We start from the raw sequence: 24570 nt of genomic DNA, 5'->3' as shown, positions 1-24570 counted from the left end.
TGTATAACCTTAAGTAAAACAGAGGGTTTCAAATCGCGTTCCAAACATATCTCTGTAAAATACCAAAATGTACGTTGCTGTGTACAAGACAATATAATCACCTGTACTTATGTATCAAGTGAAGAAAATGTAGCAGATGTGTTAACTAAACCACTGGCAAAGATAAAGAACAAGCGAATGTGCAAGGGTTTAGGTTTGCTGGAAAAATAATCTCCTACATAGGTGTATTTGATGTTAATTGTTCAGCAGAATCTGTGAGGGGGTGTTCAGTTTCAGTTTCAGTTTCTGTTAATTGGTTCTCGTGGGAAACTTGCAGATTCTGGCTTCTCACAATTAACTCAAGGTGGTGTCAATTTACTCTTGGCAGAAAGCCCAGGTCTGCTTGACCTAGAAACTACTCTGATTGGTTAACGACCAGCACTCTGCTCTGTTATCAAGGGATTGCTAGCTCAGTTTGAAGTGAGGTGTTGTTAGGAGTAGAAGTGCTGTGTACGGTTTTGAGAGAGAGAGAGAAAGAGAGGGTTTATTTTGCTTTGATTTGTATGCAGAAACTCTGCTGGTTTTATTTTCTCCTTTTAATAAATCCTGTAAATAGTTATTCTGAGTCTAGCTGACTAGTCATTACTGCCGCAACTAGCTTCCTCGCTGTGCAGGAAAACTCTGCTACGTTTGGGCTAAAGCCAGTAGGGCTATGCCTGACACTCCAAAGTTCCATGAGTTAAGGGAATTTTTGTGAAGATTTTTGCCCCCCATCACCTCGGCAATTTCCTCATCCCTTGACACAAGCATGTAAAACTGTTAAGGGGCAGGGAATATCATGTTGGAATACAGAATGCATTCTCCTTGTTGAGGAAAACAGGCTGATGTTCTTTAAGCGCCCCAAATTCAAACTCTGCTGACAATAGAGAGTTTCCCATTAATATTTTGCTCCAGCTCACATATGCCACCTTTAAAAGCAAAAACCGGTTCTCAAAAGCAGAGCACAACAATCAGGTAGTGCCTTTGGGATGAGGCAGCTGGTGGCTTCTGAGGCGATTTAGAGGCCCTGATATCTCCCACACTGATCTCAAACTTGCCCACACTCCATCTCTTTTGGAATACATTTTCCTACAGCATATCAATGAGCACTTGTTCTTTTAGTTTTATTTCATGAGATGACTCACTAACTTGCCACTTGATTCACTCAAATGTTCCCTTTTGAGCAGAGGATGTATTTTTAGCCTCTGAACAGTGTAGTGATCACAACAACTTTTTCAACTTCACAGGAGATTCTTTCCCACTGTCTGTTGCCACATCAAATTGTCTATGCATCAAGATTTTCTGAAACTACATTTTGTAACTTGGGAATCATAGTCGAATCCTCCGCTGAGCATAAAGTAATTTTATTTTCCAATGCAAATGCTGTTTGTGAGTCAGCTGCATGGCAGATTCCCAGGAAACAAAGACAGGCATACTAGGTTAGCAATGCTATAAACTGGAAAAAAGAGATGTTTTAATGTTTATCTGCTAAATAGATTCTGCTTAGTTCTGAACCTCCCGTGTTTTATTGCTGCAAGGCCCTCTCACATCTATGACAATGATGCTGTTGAACACCTGGAGAATCAAGTTTCGTATGTATGCAAATGAACAGCATATGCTGCTATCTAGCAGTATATTTACACAATTAATTCATGGACCTGGTGTGTGGTTTAAATTATACAGTTTGAATATGGCTAAATCTCTCCGGGCCATGTTAGTTCCAGTATGTCAATATATTGGGAATACAAGCCAGAGTTACTCATATTATAAACTCCTTTGACTTGCCTCAGGGCTAAGGATTTCTGTGTATATTAAGGTTTTCCAAGTTGACAAAATAATCAGATCCACATACTCTGCCGCAGTTAACCTTTTTCTAAACTTTTTTTTTTAAAAAAAAGGAGAATGGAAACACATACATTTAAAAATGACAAGAATAGGTATTCTATTATTTATGTATATGTTCTGTAAAAAAAAAAAGCTCTGTTAGGAAAATTTTAAAATGTACTACAAAGTTTTAATTTGTTCACACAAGTTGAAATACAAATTTAGGTGGCATTTGCAACCCATCCAATGGCACCTATATGGGATTTCTCCCTCAAAGCAAGCTTTAGTTTCAGAAGAGAGATTTTTGCCAGGAGTCCAGCAAGGGATGAAAGGGTTAAATTCCTCCTCAGTGCTCTTATCTCAGCTGATGCATTTTTTAAAGAACAACACCACTGCACATTAGATGCATTGCAAATACACATTTAGCTTCCCATGGATTCATCCCAGCCTTCTGTCATTCTTCACACTTTCATAGTTTTAAGACCTGGATACTTTTAAAGTGGTTTGAATATTGAACATTAACTTCAGTCAGCCTCCCTCTCTTTCTCTCTCATTTAAATCATCCCTGGTTTTCTGGCATGGAGCTCAAGGCAGCATGCATAGGTTTCCCAGGTGATCTCCCATGCTGCCACAGACCATAGCAAGATTGGCTTGGCTTTAGCAAGGATCAGGACCAAGACTGTGGCATTTTGGTCTGTGTTATTGTGTTATTCATCACAATAAAGAACACTGTCATACTTTTGCACTCTGCTTTATAGAATAGTTTATTTGAATGTGGCCAAAACATCTATGGGATTTAAATACATGTTCGAATATACTTTTGATTTGGTAAGTTTCACAAAAATTGCACCCAAATGCCTAATTTTAAGCATGTGTGTATTCCCAGATGAAGGAGCATAACTATTTGCAGAGTTCTGTTCACCATGATTTGAAACTAGCTGGTTCAGGGGACTTTAATAAAACTTGGTGCCTCAGGTTTTATGACTTACTATTAACTGATATAAAGGAAACTGTTTCAGTTTAAGATATTCCCTATCTGCCTTTTCTCTTCCTCATCAGTTTTTTCCTCAAAAACCTCCTTCTATTTTGGGACTTAAGTTTTTTTAGGAAAGGGCACCTGTGATTCTCTACATTGTGGTGAACATCCAGTGACCTTCCAGATGTTTCTGGACTCCAACTCCCATAATTCCTGACCATTGGCCATACTGACTGGGGCTGATGGGAGTTGGAGCCCAACAGACACCTGGAGGGCCACAGGTTTCTCATCCTTGCTCTGAGAGAAGCAGGTTCCACAGAAGGCTTAAGAGGTATATTGCGATTACAAAGTATTATGGCGGAGGAAAGTTGTGCTTTGTTTCTTTTTAACACAATTTCCCTCTTAATTTAGTCCAATCAACTCTTGGCTTAGAAACTGATATTGTGGTTTCAGCCTTGGTGTTTTTGCCAAACCCGACGATATTTACTAAGCTGGTAATGAAAGTAGTGGCCTGTTGCAACCCAACAGTGTGTGCTATCTCCTTGCTTTCAGGCAGTGCTGTCCCACTTGGGCGTAAGCCATAGCATCTGCAGAGGCCCTCAGACAAGGTTCAGAAAGGCCTTAGGGCATATTAACTAGACCTGTAAGTTTATGTCACCAGAAACAGCAATTTTGTTAACTGGGTTTTTTAACTGATGTTTGCTCTTGGAGAACCAGGTGTCCAAAAATAAACCAAATACCCCTAGGTCAAGTAACAGTCTCTCTGCAACAAGTAATCTCCTCACACATTGAACAGTTTTGTTATCAGGGATTCTAGAAGTGTTGCATGATTCAGGTCAATTAATTTTTAAATAGTCATTTTATATATGTGTTTTTGTGACATATGAGTACCCCATAGCATTAACTATGGTTAATATATCTCCCTGGAAAAAAAAACATACCATATGGTTAAATATTTGTGTAGTGAGTTTTGCCACAAAGATAAAGTACTGGCCTTCAAGTCCAAATAGAAGAGATTTACAATTTAAAGAGGCTGGTGATGAATGCGCTTCATTTATTTTCAGTCTTGATAAAATGAAAACCATATGGCTTTATTATTGAAATCAACATGAAATCAAATGCTGTTCATATCCACATAAATCTCAAGAGAATTCTATATGGGGCTGGGGAGAAGACTGTAAAGAGGTAATGGCAAAACACCCTCTATCAGGCTGAATATATCAAGAGTGTACCTATTTACATGAAATGACAGAAATGGCTTTAAAAAAACCAAATGCTTCAAAAATAAAGTTTGGCAAACAACTCTTATCTTGGGAGGAACACCACTTGATTAACAAAACATGAGCGCTCTGTAAAATTCAATTGAAGAGAATCTCATGAGCCTACCATGCTGTCAATTATATTGGACAGTTTGACCTGGCAATCATATTCTCAAACACATGTAGGTATTACTAATACAGGCAAGATGCTGGCTTATAGCTTCCACTTGGGTTGAGCCAAGCCATATGCTTTTTATGAGCTCTTTCTACATGATGCTTTTCTGCTGAGGAGCTGGTACTCTCAAGATATCAGTAGGAAGATCAGTGCCACAGATGAAGGGATCAGCACTTTTTCATATTCTTTCATAGAGAACCAAAGCCATATGTTCGTTTTATTCTTATATTTTATTAGCTGCAATATTTCTGTATCTAGCTGCACAGCTACCCATATCTTATGATGGTAACAGAATTTTTGGACTCTGTTATACATTCCCATTGTGTTTTTTAAGCAAGGCACATATGTAAACAACTGTGTGTGTGTTTATTGAAGCATTAATCCAAATCACCAATATTCATATTTTATTCAGAATAAATGTTGTCTGGCTCCGCATCCTTCCCTTATACATCAACATATATATGGTCCTGATTATATACAGAGGATCCACCCATGAAGGTATGCCCTGATTTAAGGTTAACTGGTATTTTCTTTCTTTTCTCATTGGTTATTTTGTATTATTTGTTGTTATTTTAATATCTTGATTAGCGTGTAAGTTGCAGTGAGCATTTCTTTCAATAGAAAGGCAGGATACAATTACTTGGAATGATAAATAATAAATAAATGAATTTGTGGACCCTGGCATGTGTGAGTGATAAGCAGTCTGTCACATTGGCAGCAGGGGTCTCTAATGAGGGTCTCTAACAGAAAGTCAGTTTCAATAATAATTTTGTTGGGCATGTTGAGCTGGCTCCCTTTTCCATCCTCATATGTCAGTGACTTTTGAATTTTAATTTCAAATATACCAATTATACAGATTTGCAAATGCAATGCTAGATTTGTCTTGTGGTAACAGGACAATTTCATCTGGCAGTTGTAATTACCTGGTTGAAATTAATTACACATCCTCCTTGGGAGACACATTTCAAAAAAGGAATTGGTGGCAAAACCATTGGTGGCAGAATTGGAGTTTGACTGTGGGTCAAGAGCAGTTCTGATCCCATTTGTGGTGAAAAGCTTAGAGGACATAGAAGTTAGAATGCTAGACAAGAACTTCCATTGCTTCTCTCCAATAAGAACAGAACAGCAACAGGAAGTTCTGTCAGAGATTAGTATTATTAAAAGGTAAAGGGACCCCTGACCATTAAGTCCAGTCACGGACGACTATGGGGTTGTGGCGCTCATCTCGCTTTATTGGCTGAGAAAGCTGGCGTTTGTCTGCAGACAGCTTCCGGGTCATGTGGCCAGCATGGTGAACCAGAGCAGCGCATGGAAATGCCATTTACCTTTTCGCCAGAGTGGTACCTATTTATCTACTTGAACTTTGATGTGCTTTCGAACTGCTAGGAGCAGGGACTGAGCAACGGGAGCTCACCCAGTCACGGGGATTTGAACAGCTGACCTTCTGACCGGTAAGCCCTAGGCTCTGTGGTTTAGACCACAACGCTACCCGCGTCCCTGCCATTAATATTATTACCTCAAAATATATTGCAGATGGGGTAGGGAACAGGCTTAGGCCACTAACCTACTATTTGAACTGGGAGGACTTCAAGCTCACTGCTAATAACCACTGCACTATTCCAGCTCAGTAAGTTGCACACTTAAAAATCTACACTTTAAAAAGAGGGCAGCGCTGGTAAGTTTTCCCCAAATCATATACAATACCAGCTTTTAGAGACAGTATTTCTTTGGCTTCTTTGAAGCCTCCTATCTGTGGATCCAGCTCCCATTTATATAATCATAGGCAGTTCTTCAGCCTATATATCAAAAATATTTCAACATGTAATGAAGTTCAATGCATTTGAATGAGCGTTAATGAGGCCTCATTGAAAATGATCCACTTTAGGTGCTCAGATGTCCTTTTCAAAGTGTGAAGGGAAAAATGAATGGGAAGGTTTCAGTGTGTTGGGACAGCTGTGGAAAAATAGGGTGGCACTAATTAGGTCATATTTCTCAGTAGTTTGGGAGATGAATGTAATCACTTGAGGTTTCACAGTTCTACATTACGTTATTTCCAATGAGTCCAAAATGATGTTATGGATAGCTACTTCTCCGCTGTTCAATTATTCTATAAGTCTCCTTCAAGACTATTTATCATAAAAAAAACACCATAGTCAGTTCCCTGAAGCAAAACGTTCTACTATGTGGCAGACTAAAATTATTCCTGTTGTATCGCCTTCCTACTTTAAAATATAACATATGATTTTATCCTGAACAAATCAAAAAGATGATGAAGATACTATCTTTTCAAAATTATATTTTGCTGAGTGCTAGAATGAGGAAGTTGTTATTGGAAGGTAGGTCTGATTTCAGGCTTGATTCAAACTATTTATAACTAGGACAAGCCAATCCAGAGGCTTCATACTGCCTGCCAATCATAGGGGGTCAATATTGCAAATGTATAGCCCTGGTACATGGTCCTTTACTTTTAATAATACTGTGCCCATTTACACATCACCAAAAGAAACAAATGCATTTACAAAAAAGAAGACAGAAGAGGATATACATTTGAATTTTAAAAAACCATTTGATTAATTTAAGGATGACACATAGGTGACCTAGTTAAAGGAGGGAGAAGGAAGAGCACACCTTAGATGGAGGTGCTTAGTATGTCCTTGTTTTCTGTCTTTTTGCATACCTTGCTAGTGGGGTCAAAGGTCTATTTCCTGATTTTATTAGTTCCTCCTCCAGAGTTTTTGACATCCTGCGCCGCACATGAAGTTTAAAATAAATAGCTTACATATTTTATAAGAACTAGTTATAAACAGTATATATACTGTATTATTAATTAAGGGCTCAATTTCAGTTAATTAAAAGTGTTTAATCAATTAATCTACTATTTAAATTTCACTTAAAATAAGGATTGCAAATTAATTACAGTGGTACCTCGGTTTAAGAACAGTCCTGTTTACAAACAATTTGGTTTGCGAACTCCGTAAAACTGGAAGTAGTGTCCTGGTTTGTGAACTTTACCTCAGTCTAAGAATAGAATCTGAATGGTGGAAGGGCAATGCTGGCGGGAGGCCTCATTAGGGAAAGCACACCTTGGTTTAAGAACGGTTTTGGTTTAAGAACGGACTTCCGGAATGGATTAAGTTTGTAAACTGAGGTACCACTGTACTGTAATTAATTTCTAACCAACTTATCAATTACAGTGGTAACTTGGTTATCAAACTTAATCTGTTCCAGGAGTCCATTCAAAAACCAAAGCACGGCTTCTGATTGGCTGCAGGAGCTTCCTGCACTCAATCAGAAGCTGCATAAGCCGTGTCGGACATTGGACTTCCAAAAAACATTCGCAAACCGGAACACTCACTTCTGGGTTTGTGGAGTTCGGAAGCCAAGTCATTTGACAACCAAGGTACCACTGTAAACATTTTGGCTATAGCATTGACTAAAAATGTTCATGGGGAAAAGACATTTGAGTGTGATGTAAAATTTGGTACTTTATGACTCTATTTAACAGCAGCAAACCTGAAACCTTAGTTTCAGCCTTCGAAATGGTTAACAGTAAGTAATTATATTGTGCAATTCAGTCCTAAAATCTTTCTTTTTTTAATTAATCATCATCCATCACATCTGCACATCCTGAAAATAGGCTTTAAAAATATTAAATGATAATACGTATTCACCATATAATCCATTGTAAATCTTGTTAATGGGTACATGTGCTTTCCTCAAAAGAGCACTCACTTGGACTCTTCAAAAAGATAATGAGTGCCTAATTTGAAATTTCCTTAGCATCTCATCTAAAGTACAAAAACAACAAATACAAAGGGAACATTGACGGACACCTGGAGAAACATCAAGAAAGGGGAATAATCGTGAGACACGTCTGCTGTCGATAAATGATTCTTTTGTGCATGCCAGAGACAAATAATCTCTTTCATAGGAAATATGGAAGCAATTAGATTCCTAAAAATAAATATTCATGTCAAATTATTTGCAGTTTTTCAGTAGTGAGCAGCAAAATAAGGGTACCCACAGCCCTGGGGCATGGTTTGAAGGCGCACAATGCAACAATGCTACTGAGGCCAGCAGGCCCATAAGGCAGCAGTCACCTCAGGTGGTTGCTCCTCTCCTGCCTCTCTACCACATCCTTTTACCACACCGCCCGTAGCCACACACACCTGCCACATCCTGCAGTAGCCTGCTTCTCTTCAGACCCCTTTTCTTTCCCCATGGCAGTGGAGGAGGTGGTGGAGCAGGGGAGGCAGATTTTATTTTTTAAAACAATTTTTGCCTCCAGCAACAAATGTCCTGGGTTGGTTCTGGAAGTTAAGGATGTCTGGAACTTGTCAGTGCCTGGATGGAAACCCTGTGTACCCCAGCTTGAGTTCCCTGAGTTCCTTGGAAGAAAGCCAGCATATAAATGAGATGAAATCAAGTTGTCTGTACGCAGCTGCCAATTATTTGAATCAGTGGTGTGGTTTCAGGTGCATCCGTCACAAATGAGAGTTCCTCTTGTGTCTTTAGACACCAGAACTGGCTCCAGGTTTTGGAGGGGTCCGGGGCAAGACACCCTCAAACATCTCCATCCCTCAGTAAGCCCACCTCCTCACTATCATTATCACTAGAAGCTCCCCCCCCCCCATTATTACAACCAATGCCAGGCAGAGACCCAATGAACAACAGGCAGTGGCATCTCCTGTTGCTCCTTCTCAACAGCACTGTTTGAGCCAGAGCAAGAGATGGATGAACAAGCAAACAGGTTGTTAGGATGAAGAGAGAGCAGGTTCAGGGGCCTTTTGTTAGCTGTGCCTGGGTGCTTGGCTGATACCTGACAGTGCTGACCCTTTATGCCAGCAATTAATAAAAAGGGGGTTAAAATAAGAACACTTGATTTTTTTTTTGAAAGTTACCAATGATGGGGCCATGTCTACTTCACCACTGACCATAAATGCAGGATAGTAGTTTATAAAGCCCTAACTCCAGCAAGCTACTTTATTTCTACAAGTTTTGAGTGAAGGGGCAAAAGGACAAATGCAAGGAAGGTACTGCCTTTCTGCCAAAAGGCAACATTTGATAAGTAATCTGGTTATAAAGCATGGGAAGGGTTATAAGGTGGTAGCTTTTGCTTAAGTACAGGACACTACAAATGCATTGTAGTGCTTTGCTTTGAAAAGTCAAACTGCGAATAAATTAATAGGAAAGGGAAGCCCTGAGAATTGTCAAATGTATTGAAATAGGGGCGTCTGCCTGCTGCTCAACTCAAAATAATGTCAGTAGAGTGTGGCAGGTTACAGAAATGAATCACTGCTTTGGTCACAAAGCCCTGTCAAGGAGAAAGAAATGATAACAAGCCCCAAGTCTGCTTACCAGGAAATCTCATTATACTAAGGTAGAGTTCAGATGTCAGAACAGCAATGCAGCGAGTATCAGGGGAGAAGGAGAATGTGCACATTTTATTCTACTGTACTGCACAAATAAGTACCCTGATTCAATTCCATCTACAAATGTCTTACCCTAAATGCACCGCTTTAAAGATACGAATACATTTCATTAAATATATTGGGAACAAATCAGGATGTGCATTTTACAAACAACGTATTAATTAATGAGCACAATTCCTATCGCTTAAATCCAGAGAAGGATTGTTCTGTATAATCTTGTTTCTGCTCACACAAAGTATGTTCTTATAGTTGCCCAAGTTATATACACTATTCAGTCCCTAATCAACATCACAGAATCAGGGTTTACAGCCCAGCTGCTTATGCCCCTGCAGGTTTTACATCCCATAGTGCCTGGTTTAGTACCTCCTTCATACACTTGGGTGCAGGGAAAGTTTAGAGAAGTCCTTGGGCAAGCTATCCTAGTGCAGGCTTCCTCAACGTCAGCCCTCCAGATGTTTTGAGACTACAATTCCCATCATCCCTGACCCCTGGTCCTGCTAGCTAGGGATCATGGGAGTTGTAGGCCAAAAACATCTGGAGGGCCGAGGTTGAGGAAGCCTGTCCTAGTGGAATAACACCAATGATAATGCATGTCTGTGCACTCCCTGCAAGCATCTGGGTGAGAGTTGTATGTCTAGACTCTCTTGTGTAAAGTAAGTATCCACTTGAAAATAAATAACCAAGTATTTGGAATGTGTTTTCACACACCTCTATGACATTTTCCCACCCATTAAGTTAACAATGATTTTTTTCCTGGCTGGTGCATGTTATACTGAATTAAAAAGCAAAACAAACCCCCAACAACTTCCCATTATGTTACTGAGATTACATCGTATATTTAGTGAATGAATGTTCTTGGAAGAGGAAAAACATCATTTCATTGAACTTGACCAAGGCTAATATGACTGGCATTTCCCCAACAGCATTCTTTTAGTTACTATGGTTACCTCCTTAGTACTTTATCTTGCGTCTGTATACTAATCTGCAAGTTTCCTTTTACTGGAACATTTGGAAAACAACAACTATATCCTCCCAAGGTGCCGTCTGATATTTTAGGTACTATTGTACTTAGAAGGCTTTCGAGGAAGAGGGGATTTAGATTTTATTTTGCTTTCTTGGTTTGTTCAGAGTGCTTCCGACTGATTAAAACAATTTAAAAGTTATTGGTAAAACATGTTCCTAACTTTGTACAGGCCTGCTAATAGGCACCCTTCTAAAACACTGAAGATGAAACATCTTGTTTAAATGCTACCACTTGTTAAAGTATTAAAGAGAGGAAGGGGAGAGGAAGAGAGAGATGCAAGTTTCCAAAGCTATAAAACTACACAGCCCGAATTCATTAAGCTTAACCTAATGGCATTACATTAAGGCATTGCAGGGGGGTTGGACTAGATGACCATCACGGTCCCTTCCAACTCTACAATTATGTGATTCCATTATTAAAGCACATCTTTCAATTGCTTATATTTAGGATAAATCACCACCATGTGTTCAGAAACTGCTCTGAGTGATTCCAAGAAATAATCCAGGGCATTGAAATGAGGAGGCTGATTTGCTATTTACAAATATTTACTATTTTTTAGATTTACATAGCAACCTAAGACTTTGGCAGTGTGTGGAAGGTTGGAGGTACAATAACCTTCCAGTTTATGTATCTAGCATTTATCAAAGCAATTCAAGGCCCTCAAAGCTGCAGAGGTGTTGGTTGGTTTAGGTGGAGATTCCTCTCTGCTGAGCTCTCTGTGTTGACAGGTCTCCCACCAGCTGTGGCAGAACATGTGGATGGGCGACAGGCTGACTGGTGGTGTTAGCTGATGGGTGATTGGAGTGTGTCTTACTCCAGGAGCTGGAACAAGTTTTCATGGCATTGAAACTGCTGCTATAATGGAGGTTTTTAAAATCCTTTTAAAAGCATTTGTTTCAATGCAAACTGCTTCCAGCTCCTGGAGCAAAAGGCACTGGTGGGTGGGAGAAGTGTGTGGTGCTCCAACAAAGGAACAACTGAAGACTAACTTTAAATTCCAGATTCTTGCTTTGAAGCCGTGTCAGTGCCTGCCCCACCCTGACAGCACATAGAACATCAGGTGTGGGGTAGGTGGGCATGGTTTGCCAGAAATAGCCTGGCAGGCCAAATTGGGAGACAAGCTGAGCCAAATTTGGCCTCTGGGACAGAGATTCCCCAATCCTAATCTACACAATCCTATGGAAAGGAACAATGCCCTCTTGTACTTCTCTTCCACCAGCACACCATTTATATTGTAGGCTGTTTTAATTATGTTTCTATTAGCTGCCTTGGGAACACAACTGTGTTAAAGGCATGGGATATATATTTATATATAACCACCACCCACCCACACACCCCATGTAGTAGTAGTATGCAAAATGAACCAGGGCTGACTTCAGATTCTAAACACAGATATCTTCCCAATCTGCAATCATATTTATATATTGAAATTAAGTCTGATTTACAGAAGCAACACTGGAGTTTTGTTCATTTTTGTCATCTATTTGAATCCCCCCCTTTTTTAAAAAAAAATCTCTTCTCACTTTGGTCAAAATTCTAGCAGCTTTTGAAACACAAAGCATGCTTCCATTATGCAAAGATACCACCATACTCTTCCTAATGAGAAACACAGTTCTTGTGACATGTCCTGAAGAATACAAATGAGGAAACCAGCAGCAATTTCAGCTGATCTGTCAAATCTTTGGAAAATTGGACAACAGGTTCTTGGCACATTTGATAAAAAATGCAAACCAGCAAAATTCAGCAGAGCCTCAATCGCAGTGCCTTCTTAGCTCCCATTGTATAATTTATTATAATTAATAATTATAATTATATACATTTAATTATAATTATTATAATTACCGTAGTTTATTTAAATAATATTATGAAATAACATAGTACGATATATCTTCACTGAAGGAAATCTACGGTACTTCAACTATTTTTTCTTTATAAGGGGGGGGGAATTAGGTACTCTCCTGCCGATTTTTTTTTCCATTTTATGCCTCCCTTTAATTCAAGCAAATTATTTTGAGGAATTTCTTGAATTATTAATTACTTTGAGGAATCAAGATTACTGTGTTCTGCTATTATCAAGCTTAGTACATTTTATACTAAAATTATGTAGGGACTAGGAAAGATTCCCCTCTGAAACCTGGAGAGCTGCTGCTAGTCACACAGTACTCAACTAGTTGGACATAAGGCAGATTCCTATGTTCCACTAGGTAGCCTTTGACACAGCACTCTCCTGCAACCCTCATGCACTCCATCTGTAAAATAGGAATGTTAACATTATCCTGACTGCAACCAGCAACTGAGACTATGGCAAGGAGGTGGACCAGCAGTGTAACTAGTTTGCAGAGATGTTAAACCCAGACCTAGGCCCTTATACAGGGTTTGAGCATGAGCCTATCAACCAGAAACTGCTTATGCCAGAGACCCTTAAACTAGAATTCCTGAGCCAGATACTCCCAAGGGACCACCTCCCTCCAGACTGGGGCCTTCAGGACCTGAATTTCTTGCTTCCTGGCAGAAGTCAGAGGCAGGACCTCATGGAGTATTAGACTCCAGGCCAGAGGCTCTTTACTCCAGGAACAGAGAGAGACTGGGACAAAAAATATTGCCTCAGTTTGAGTGCCAGACCATGTCCCAATAGGATGACTGTTTGGAGCTATCCAAGGTCCTGCACCTCCAATCTGCTACCTACCTGATTGATTAACTATCCAAGATGTCATCGGGCTTCTGCTGGAGGAACTGGATGGGGGCTCCTAGTGGAGAGAAGCCTGGTCCTTCAGGAGCGTCTGGCTCAATGATCCCTCAGACTCATGTTCAAAGTCCAGACCGAGGTCCAGATCATTATATGTGGATTTCTACTCATGGTCAATGGAAGACCATGTTATCATTAATACTAAACAGTCTTACAGAGTTGTAAAATTATCGAGATACAGTAAATTTGTTGGTAGAAGTAAAAATAGCAACCCAATTTCCAAATGTTTCAGGATTTTTTAAAAAAATCCATTTGGCACTGAAAGATTGCATTGTGGAATTGTCATCTTAACATAAAAGTGATGGCTTGATGTTTACAGACCAGAATGAAGAGTGTAATTACTATCTGTGTATATACACTGTTCTAAAATGAAGAAATCAAATAGTCAACTCAACCAAATTCTGTATGGAGAAAATATTAGTTCTGTGAAGATATATGAATTGGGGAAATGAATTAAACTAGAACAGAGTTCACTCTCATGGAATGAACTTTCCTGCCTCTTCCTTTTCTCTGAACTCCCTGAAAATTCCTTTCCTGTAGATGTGGAACTCCTGGGAATAGCGAGAGATATGGTGCAAGGGACTGCAGAGCGGGAAGTTGGCAGAAATCACGCCCACACCACATGAATAGAGGAGCAACAAGCCAGAGTGAGTAATTCTTCCCTCGTGGGCTGAACTGGATGCATAACTGTTGCATTGTCTCTCTTTAAATTTCTGTTATAAATGGTGTGGTAGAAACCAAAATTCCATGGAAATAGTCTATTTCTGTTAGAGTCACTGGGAAATAATGCACATGCAAAGCACAATGAAAATAGGTCTCTTGAGACAAATAAAGTTGGATTGCAGCTCAAACATGCTTGATCCTAATTGCTGCAATTTTGTTTTTTAGGCTCAAGGTTCCCCTAGTAAGAGGAAATGTTTCTGGTGCTGATGGCACTAAAACAAAATACAAAGTACTGAGGTTAGGGTGTCCAAATTAATGTTTCCAGTTGTGGAGGAATTCTGAACCGTAAATGTCTTGCCTCAGCATGAGTTGTAGAATGGACACGCTCTATGCGCCATTCATGGCAGGTTTCATAAGTGAAATGGATGCTATAATATTATTTGTAGGTGGGTTCATGAGGCAAACATAACTAATGTATTTCAGCTTCCAGGAAGCCTGTCCTCACAATCAGGAATTGGATGCAAATGCACCAAAGTCTTAACATGAGAGCAATCATAATTCCAAATGCAGCATAGCCTAGAAAATAGTTGACCGAGAGACACATTAAGAGAATTCCAGGAAAGACAGAAAATTCTGGCTAACAGGAAGCTAAGGTTAAGGTCAAAGCTGATGAGACATTAGTTGCATGAAGGTAAATAAATAAAATAAATAGCAGCCATGTTTGACCCCGGAGCCACAGTGGAACAAGAGAGAATGAGCCAGAAGAGTTTAACCTTCCCCCCCTTCCATGATCTCAAAGTAAATTGTACCTGCAAACAGAGCTGCCCCAATCATAAAGTGAAATGTGACAGCCGATGCAAACAGCAGGTGCACAGGGGTGAGGTAGTGTCCTGAATGCCGTGAGGTAAGTCCTGATAGTGCACACAGTGAGCAGTGTAGTCTATCTAGGCAGAAAGAGCTATTGAATAGTCCCAAGGGCAATGCTAGAGAGCAGTCAGACAGTCCAATGTTCAATTACAGGCTCATGTCCAATGCAATGAGAAAGGTTGAAAGTCAAACTGTAAGGCCAAGTTCCTGTCTCTGAAGAAATTGGAATCCTAGAGTGAGTCCCAAAATCTAAGTCCAGTGGAGCTCCAGAAACAGTCAAGTTATGGTCTGTCAACAATGAAAGTTGAGCAGACACAAAGTCTCTGCCTTGCTTTTCTTTTGATTCCTCCCAGTTTTATTGGATGCACCTGAGCTTGCTCTAGCCAAGTAGCTGTGCCTGTCCCCTTAATGAAGCATATGATCATGACCTGCCCTGAGCTCAATCAAGCTGAATGACCACCATGATTTTCACCTGATCAGCTAGTAAGCTGGGCTGTACTCTCTTGCCTGGCTCAGTCTCTTAAAGTGTACTTCCTACTCATTATGTTTTCAGAGAACGGGGCACCTCTGGTTTGGGTGTCTACTTCCCCTGGCTCCTGTGAACTGTCGGCTGCCCCTTTGACACCCTCTGATGTCCATTGAACACCTCCAAAGTGCCAGACCTCCCCTTCCCCAACTTCAGCTTATCCCAGTGTATACAATCATGGCTATACCCCTCTTCCCTTCCTCAGTGTCTGCCAGTTCATGACAGGTGGGGAATTGGTGTCCCTCAGCCTCCCACCTTGCTTCCAGGTCAGTTCTGTACGCCCCAGAGAAGCAGGAGGCTCCTGCTCCTGCCCACGCCTCTCCTGCTGCTCCCTTCCCGACCTCACTCTGCGAAAGGGCCTCTGAACAAGGATGAAGAGAGCCACCCAGTGCTGCCGCCACTAATGCACAACAAAAAAGAAATAGTCGTGAACTGGATGGGCTTGAGGGAGATGGTGGCAGAGGCAGCAGGACATGGAGGAGAGGCACCAGATGTAGGAGAGAAGGGGACAACAGCACAGTCTCTTGTGCTGGTCCTGCCTCTTTAACTGTTATTCAAGCCACTGGAGGCTTCCCTCCTGGTGCTAATTTTCCATGGGGAAAGTTTCAATTGGACCACAATAGGGGGCACGGGTTGAGCCCGCCACTTCTTACATGATGACACCTAAAGGCAGCCCTGTTTAGGGAAGCTTTTAATGTTTAATAGGTTATTGTATTTTAGTGTTTTGTTGGAAGCCACCCAGAGTGGCTGGGGAAACCCAGCCAGATGGGCGGGGTATAAATAATAAATTATTATTCAGATCCAATACTGCTTCACATGGATGCTATTTATAATTATTGCTATTATTTACTAAATTTGTATACCTCCCTTCATTCAAAGATCAAAGGGCAGTTCACAACACAAAAATACAAAATGAGAACACAAAATATATAATAAAATAAAACCAATAACCCCACGCCCACAAACACAGAATGTTAATCAGCCAAAGGCCTGGTCAATGGAGAAATGTTTCTGCCTGGTGTCTAAAGATATGTTATGAAGTTGCCAGGTCAGCCTCCCTGGGGAGAGCATTCCACAAACAGGGAGCCACTGCAGAAAAGGCCCCTTCTTGTGTTGCTACCCTCCGGACCTCTCGTGGAGAAGGTACATAGAGAATTTACATTAACAATTACATTAACAATGAGCATCCTCATTGTATTCACTCAATTAATGTCACATCTAGTTTAACTGCTAGACCCACTGGGTGTCCTTAGTGGTATATCTCCTCTGTAAAATGGAGATAGCGCTGATCTGCATTAAATTATTGTTCTCAGGACAAATAACACTGTTATAAAGTACTTTTCATGTTAAAGTCCTGCATAAATTATTCTCAGTAACAAGGATGTGTGTATTCAAGATAGTGCAAGGAAAGGAAGAAATAAAAAATGTGCAGTTGATGAAAAATGAGGCCGCAGAATATAGTTTATGCACAGCCTGCTTTGTTTGGATGAATTAATTCAGTTTATTATTTTGTCAGAAGGCCATAATACTCTTCTAGTGTGTTAATAATAGATTTTTGGGGAAAGTCAGCTAGGAACTATATGTGATTTTGTCTATAGCTGATGGGTTCATCCCTTATGGTCAGGTTTTTTTTTTAAAGCATAGAATTTTCTAAACTGTGCTTCATTTTCCCAGCCCCGTACAAGGAAATATTATTTTATGCATCCTTGGATGCATTGCTCAACTGAGTCCTCCATGTGCAATAAATATAAAACATGTTGATTGCTGCTGCAGATGGCCAATTATTGTTGTTGATGACAGTGTATAATCTTATCTTATTCCAAATGGCAAAACTGTATTGTCAATAATTAATTATTGCATGAAAGCTTGACAATCCATAAAACTGTGCAAATTTTGTTAATTTTAATTTTAAAGAAGTTTTGCTCACTCCAAAACATTATCAAAATGTTGTTTGTTTGGCTTTCTGGGCATGAAATGCAGCAGAGATCCTGCCAATATAAATATAAAGAACACTTTGTGGAGCCTAAAGTGGGTTATAGTCTGCTGTGATATCTGTGAATATTTTATCTGACTTGGAAAAATTAACTACGGACGTTAATTTCAAATGTCTTCATGGTCCTTGTGCTGCATTTGCTCTGCGCGACAAGGAAGAAGGGGAGTGATTGTTCTGGACTCAATAGCTTATTGAACTAGCATGAAGAAGCAAGCAGACACTATGGCAGCCAGAGTGTCTTCATACCTTGCTTCTTTCATATTTGAACTGCAATAGGCATGTGAGCAAACTGCTGGATTGGCTAAAAAAAGCCCAACACCTATAGGCAATCCTCCCCAAAAAAGTTCAACAACTATGAGCAATCTCCCCCCATTTTCTTAATTTTGAGTCCCCCAAAATAGGGGAAGTCTTATACACGGAAAAATATGGTGGGTGGGTGGGTGTGTACACACGCACACCCCGTATTTTTCCATATATATATATATATATATATTTGCTTTCGTAGATTTTCACGGGTATAGGAATGCAGGTTTTGGTGTCCTCGGGTGTCTTCCCGTGTAAAAGTTGGGGTGTCTAGGCGACGTTTCGACGAGGTCTCACTCGTCATCTTCAGGCTGGTGCTTTCGGCTTCTTGTTACTGGAACAGAGCAGGATCTCAGTGTTTGAGTTCCTATAAATACTGTTGAGGAGGTGTGGTGTATAGCCTCCAATGTTCTGGGCAGAGAGGAAGTTCCCAGGCTAGTGTGCCTTTTCTTCTTTTGTTCCTTAATTGCTTGAGGGATATCTTGAGTGATTTCTTGAGTGATATCCTGAGTACCACTTAGGTGGGTCATTAGGTGTGGATTAGTTGCTAAAGCCTTTGTGTCTTGACCTCTTGAACTTTGTGAAGAGTTTTTCTGAGAAGATGGCTGTACTGCACTTAGTTGTGCTCTGGCTTGGCTTCGTGTATAGGGGCGAGCTGAGGTTTTGTGGCCTGTGCCAGCCAGATCTGTGTAGGGATTGCAGGGGGGTGCAGCATCCGGAGGTGCCACCATGGTTTGGCTACTGGATGGTGTCTGTAATTTATCTGTGGAGAGGGTCTGGGTTTGGGTCTGGTGTGGTTGATTGGTGATGGCGTTCTGTGTGCCTCTGGATCTGGTGTCAGTTTTTGTGGGGAGGGCTAATTTCCAGATGTCTGGCAAGCGGGATGTGTCGTCACGCTTGTTCATGTTGTGAGGGTGTTTCTCTATCTCGATGGCTTCCATGATTATTCTCTTGTGGTGATGTTCCATGTTAGAGAGCAATTTGGAATCTGCAAAATTAATTTTGTGTCCTGTTTCTTTCATGTGTTGGAAAAGAGAGGAAGTTTTTTCTTCTTTTTTGACGGCATTCTTGTGTTCTGCGATACGTGCATTTATTCGTCTGTTTGTTTGTCCAATGTACGTGGCTGGGCAGACTTTGCAGGGTATTTCATAGACCCCTTGGTTTTCCAACTGGATTTTATCCTTGGGGTTGCGATGTTGTATCTCTCTTCACACAAGTGCCCATTAATGAAGCCTTGACAGCCATTCAAAACAAATACAATCCCCCCGAATACATCTTGGACCTGACCAACCACTGCCTAACCAACACGTACTTCATCCACAATGGACAAAGATACAAACAGATAGAAGGAGCACCTATGGGATCACCCCTCTCACCGGTCATCGCAAACCTGTACATGGAACACTTTGAAACCAATGCTTTAGACAAGTCAGAACACAAACCCAAACTTTGGCTCAGATATGTTGACGACACCTTTGTAATTTGGCCACACGGGAAGGAAAAACTGGACAGCTTCCTCACACATCTCAACAGCCTACACCCCAAAATACAATTCACTATGGAAATAGAAGCCAACAACCAACTTCCCTTCCTTGACGTCCTAATCTACAAAAAACCTGATGGCTCCCTAGGACACACTATCTACCGGAAAAAAACACACACCAACCGCTACTTACATGCACAATCACACCACCACCCTGCACAAATAAACTCCGTAGCCAAGACTCTCATCTCCAGAACCAAACGCCTGGCTGACAAAGACCACTTGACAACTGAGTTACAGAATCTCTCAAATGTGTTAATTGCCAATGGATACCAGCAAAACAGGGTTACGAAGCTAATCCAAAAAGAAACACCCCCCAAAAACCAAGACACAGAAGAAAACAATGGCATGGCCCTCCTTCCTTATATCAAGGGCACTACAGATAAAATTAGCAAAATCCTCCATAAACACAATATCAAAACAGCCTTTTGCGCCAACCAAAAAATAGCCAATATCCTCAGAAACCCCAAGGATAAAATCCAGTTGGAAAACCAAGGGGTCTATGAAATACCCTGCAAAGTCTGCCCAGCCACGTACATTGGACAAACAAACAGACGAATAAATGCACGTATCACAGAACACAAGAATGCCGTCAAAAAAGAAGAAAAAACTTCCTCTCTTTTCCAACACATGAAAGAAACAGGACACGAAATTAATTTTGCAGATTCCAAATTGCTCTCTAACATGGAACATCACCACAAGAGAATAATCATGGAAGCCATCGAGATAGAGAAACACCCTCACAACATGAACAAGCGTGACGACACATCCCGCTTGCCAGACATCTGGAAATTAGCCCTCCCCACAAAAACTGACACCAGATCCAGAGGCACACAGAACGCCATCACCAATCAACCACACCAGACCCAAACCCAGACCCTCTCCACAGATAAATTACAGACACCATCCAGTAGCCAAACCATGGTGGCACCTCCGGATGCTGCACCCCCCTGCAATCCCTACACAGATCTGGCTGGCACAGGCCACAAAACCTCAGCTCGCCCCTATACACGAAGCCAAGCCAGAGCACAACTAAGTGCAGTACAGCCATCTTCTCAGAAAAACTCTTCACAAAGTTCAAGAGGTCAAGACACAAAGGCTTTAGCAACTAATCCACACCTAATGACCCACCTAAGTGGTACTCAGGATATCACTCAAGAAATCACTCAAGATATCCCTCAAGCAATTAAGGAACAAAAGAAGAAAAGGCACACTAGCCTGGGAACTTCCTCTCTGCCCAGAACATTGGAGGCTATACACCACACCTCCTCAACAGTATTTATAGGAACTCAAACACTGAGATCCTGCTCTGTTCCAGTAACAAGAAGCCGAAAGCACCAGCCTGAAGATGACGAGTGAGACCTCATCGAAACGTCGCCTAGACACCCCAACTTTTACACGGGAAGACACCCGAGGACACCAAAACCTGCATATATATATATATATATATATATATAAGCTGTAAGTTGCTTGGAGACCTTCAGATGACAAGCGACTTAATAAGTTTAATGAATGAAAATGAAATGAAAAGGGAGCAATATATCCCCTCCACCTCACAACTGGGCACTCAATTTTATATGCATTTTTCTATAGTGAGTCTGGTTCCAGCAAATTACTGTTAATTCTCAGCATTCGTTAGATGTAGATAAACATTCACTGAAAAGTCAAATGGAATATGATTATTTTAGTGGTAGACCTGCAGCCCTGCAAATTAGCAATGATGTGTAAGCTCCACAGTATCTGAAGAATAAATATATTTACAAAGGGAATTAGAATGTGTGTTGAGTATTTAATTCCATGAATCTTTCTGGAGTTTAATTTCACGCCACAGATTTTCTGATGGGGGGGGGGGGGCAAACAGCTCAAGTTCTGGACAGTGAAGATATAGTGGAATGCCTGCTAAGTAAACTCTGTGGAGTTCAAGTAGGCTTGCTCACAGGAAAGTTTCTGTAGAATAGCAGTTCTCTTAGGATGAAAACAGATGAGATGCATTATTGGATCACCAGACATTTTGATTTCAGCTCAAAAGCAGCTATGGAAGCCCTCAAATAGATTGGGGCACTTGGAAGTGTACATTAATGTCCCTCAATTCTATTTTCCCAAGCAAAATCACTGTCGGGAGTGCGTGCAGGAGCCAGGCCCTGTGACCAGTAGGACTTTGCAGGGCTGGGGCCTTCCTAACTTTGTTCTGAAGAGGTAAGGCGTGGCTGCACAGGTGAGGCCGATTGGTAACTCACAGCTCCTGGTGGCAAGAGCTGGGAAGGGATATAAGGTCAGCATTTCACTTCAGCTCTTTGCCACAGCAACATGTTCCCTGCCTTGCTGCATTTGGCTCTTTGACTCTTTGATCCTCGATTTTGTGACTCCTTGCTTCCTAACCCTTGAGAACCCTTGGCTTCTTGACTCTCAGCTCTCTCACCCTCAGACTCTTGGCTTCCTGACTCCTGGCTTCTGGACTCCTGTTTCTGCTCCCATCCTGCCATCTGGCCCCCCACCCCCGTCCTGACGTCCCCAGCTGGGACTTTGATCACCTGTGAACCGGACAGTGGCAATCACCTTCCCAGAACTGCTGTTAGTTCTATGAGGTGGGGCACGGTTAATCAAGAGACAATACACAAACCTGTCTTTTCCCCCAGCAGGACTAATAGCAGTTGGCGGGGTGGGTGGGGGGAAGGAATCTATGTTGGGGAAGAATAGTGGATAAGTATTATGGTGGAAAGTAATCTCCTGTAACTTGTCTATTTCAGTTCTGAGTCATAGTAGAACAAGGATGGTCCTTCAGCCAACCTGTATGGAGCTCATCAGGAGCCACAGGGCAGAAAACCAACCATTTCACTGAGATTATTATTGGTGTAAAATCTTTTATCAACTTAGCATCTAGCTTATAAACCTTGAAATTCATCTCCTTGAAGCATCTTGTATTCTTGCAAGATACTGCTCCCACCATCGCCTGTGTTTTAATGTTTCTTCTCTAGTGTTCTGCACGACAACTCACTGTGTGTGTGAAGGCAGCCAATTCAGTCTCCGCACCCCCCCACTACACCCCCATTTTACAAATTCCCAGTGCTGCCAATTGTTCATTCACTTCTCTTGAATGACCAGGATGTGAGGATAGGGAACTCCCTGACACCCATATGCTGAATATATGAACTATCAAGTTTGCCCAGACTGTGTCACAGAATCTTACCAAGTAGCATGTTTATTCTCAGTTACTATGTACTGAATGAGCTTTTATTTTCTAGATTACATGAAACAACACAGGAACAACAGTCTTCATCATTCATGCGTTGAGCGCGAGTTCCCTCAGAAATCACAGGACAGATGACCAGTGTTCTGGTAAGGATGTAGAGACATGAAAGTCACACTGTTTTGAATGAAACTGGGTCAGTGTTAGCCACATACTTAATATAAAATTGAATGTTTTGTTTTTAAAATCTGATGCCTTCCCCAAAGGAAGCATATAATGTTGCCTTACTTTCATGTCTCCCCACTTTTGTGGGTGGGACGCTGTGAAACAGGCAGCCATTAAGTAGAGCACAGTCTTGTATTCACGCATTTCTCTTACACTGAGGTCTCAACATACTGACAATAAGGGAAACAGGTGTATCAAAGGTATGTTATCTTTTGCCAGTTCTTTGTAGAACTAAATAGAGGTTACCTTTCTTCCAAGCCCTGCTATCTTATATTAAATATATTACTTAGGTTTATCCGAATGTAAGATGGGAAAATATAGTGTGTTCAATTATTTCTGTAGATTTCTTTAAAAAGCATTTTACAGTGTGATCTTATACATGTTTACTCAGAAGCAAGTCCCATTGAATTCACATAAATGTGCATAGGACTGCAACCTTAACCAAGCAAATCACATAAAAGGTAAAATAAATCACAGGATTTTTCTTTTTTAATGAATCTTTTTTATGTGATGCATTCACAATTCAGAGTAAATCGAACTTTTTAAATATTGTTGTACATTATGCATGTAGTTATATTATTAAAAATATGGAAAACACTGACATTGTATGCTTCAACAAAGCTTACATAGTATGTATAATTGTGTATTATTTTAGCATGGCTGGAGATGATAACCTTTATAATTTTTATCCTAGCTTATGCTAATCTTATTTATAAATATTTCATTCTCTTTCAAAACTCTTTGCCTGTACATTAAGAAAAAAGTCAAATAAAGGCAGTAAAATGAAAGGAGCCCATTTGAAGTCCAGAGATGTCGACAAAGAATTTGAAAGGTTTATGCAAATATTTTGCCTACAGCTAAAGTAATTCTAATGTAAAATGTTTAAAATATATTACAGGAATAAGAGTACTACCAAGAAAAGTCCACTTTCCATCTGAAAGTAAAAAATGGTAATATATACAAAGCTCTTACTATAAGAAAAAATTAATCCAGCCTCAGTACACATAAAGTATAGACAAATAGCAGTGATTGGAATTAATGCCACAATATATTATTATTACTATTATTATTATTTACTATTAAAATGTCTTAGTCACTTTTTTGCCAAGGAAACTCAAAGCGATTTACAATATATAAACACACACACACACACACACACACACACACAACCAGCATAAAAGAAAACAAAGAAAAATCTAAAAGACAATTTATATAATTAAAAGCTACATAATGTTTTCGCCTGTTGCCTAAAAATATGTAATGAAGGTGCCAAGCGATCCTCCCTGTGGAGAGCATTCCACAAGCAGGCAACCACTACTGAAAAAGGTCTGTTGTGTTGCCGTCCTCTGGAATTCTCATGGAGGGGGACATGAAGAACCATTATCATATAGAATTTTAAAATTACTTATTTTATAAACCTGGAAGGTTTTGGAGGACATAGAGTGATGTAAAACCTGTGGGTGTACTCACAAAGTAAGAGGTCGGGATCTAGGGAGAATTCCTCTTATGGGATACTTCTGTTGAAGGAAAAGGAGGCAGCTAATTTCACCAATCCCTCATTCACCTACAGTTGTATTTGCATCCCAAAAAGATGTTCTGGAGGATTGGGGGACCCACCAGAACAGCATGGGAAGTGGCCCTGGGGGCTGGTGCAGCAATAAAACTGAGTATATTTTCAAAGCTAAGCAGGGTCCAGTATGGTTTCAAATTGGATGGGAGGACCACCAGTTGAGATTCCTGCATTGCAGAGGGTTGGACCTGATGGCCCTTGGCGTCCCTTCCAACTTTAGAGTATGATTCTATGAAAAG

Source organism: Podarcis muralis, chromosome 8, assembly GCF_964188315.1.
Source record: "Podarcis muralis chromosome 8, rPodMur119.hap1.1, whole genome shotgun sequence".
In the NCBI taxonomy this organism is placed as follows: Eukaryota; Metazoa; Chordata; class Lepidosauria; order Squamata; family Lacertidae; genus Podarcis; species Podarcis muralis.
The sequence above is the reverse complement of the archived record's forward strand: the minus strand, read 5'-3'. Positions refer to the sequence as shown.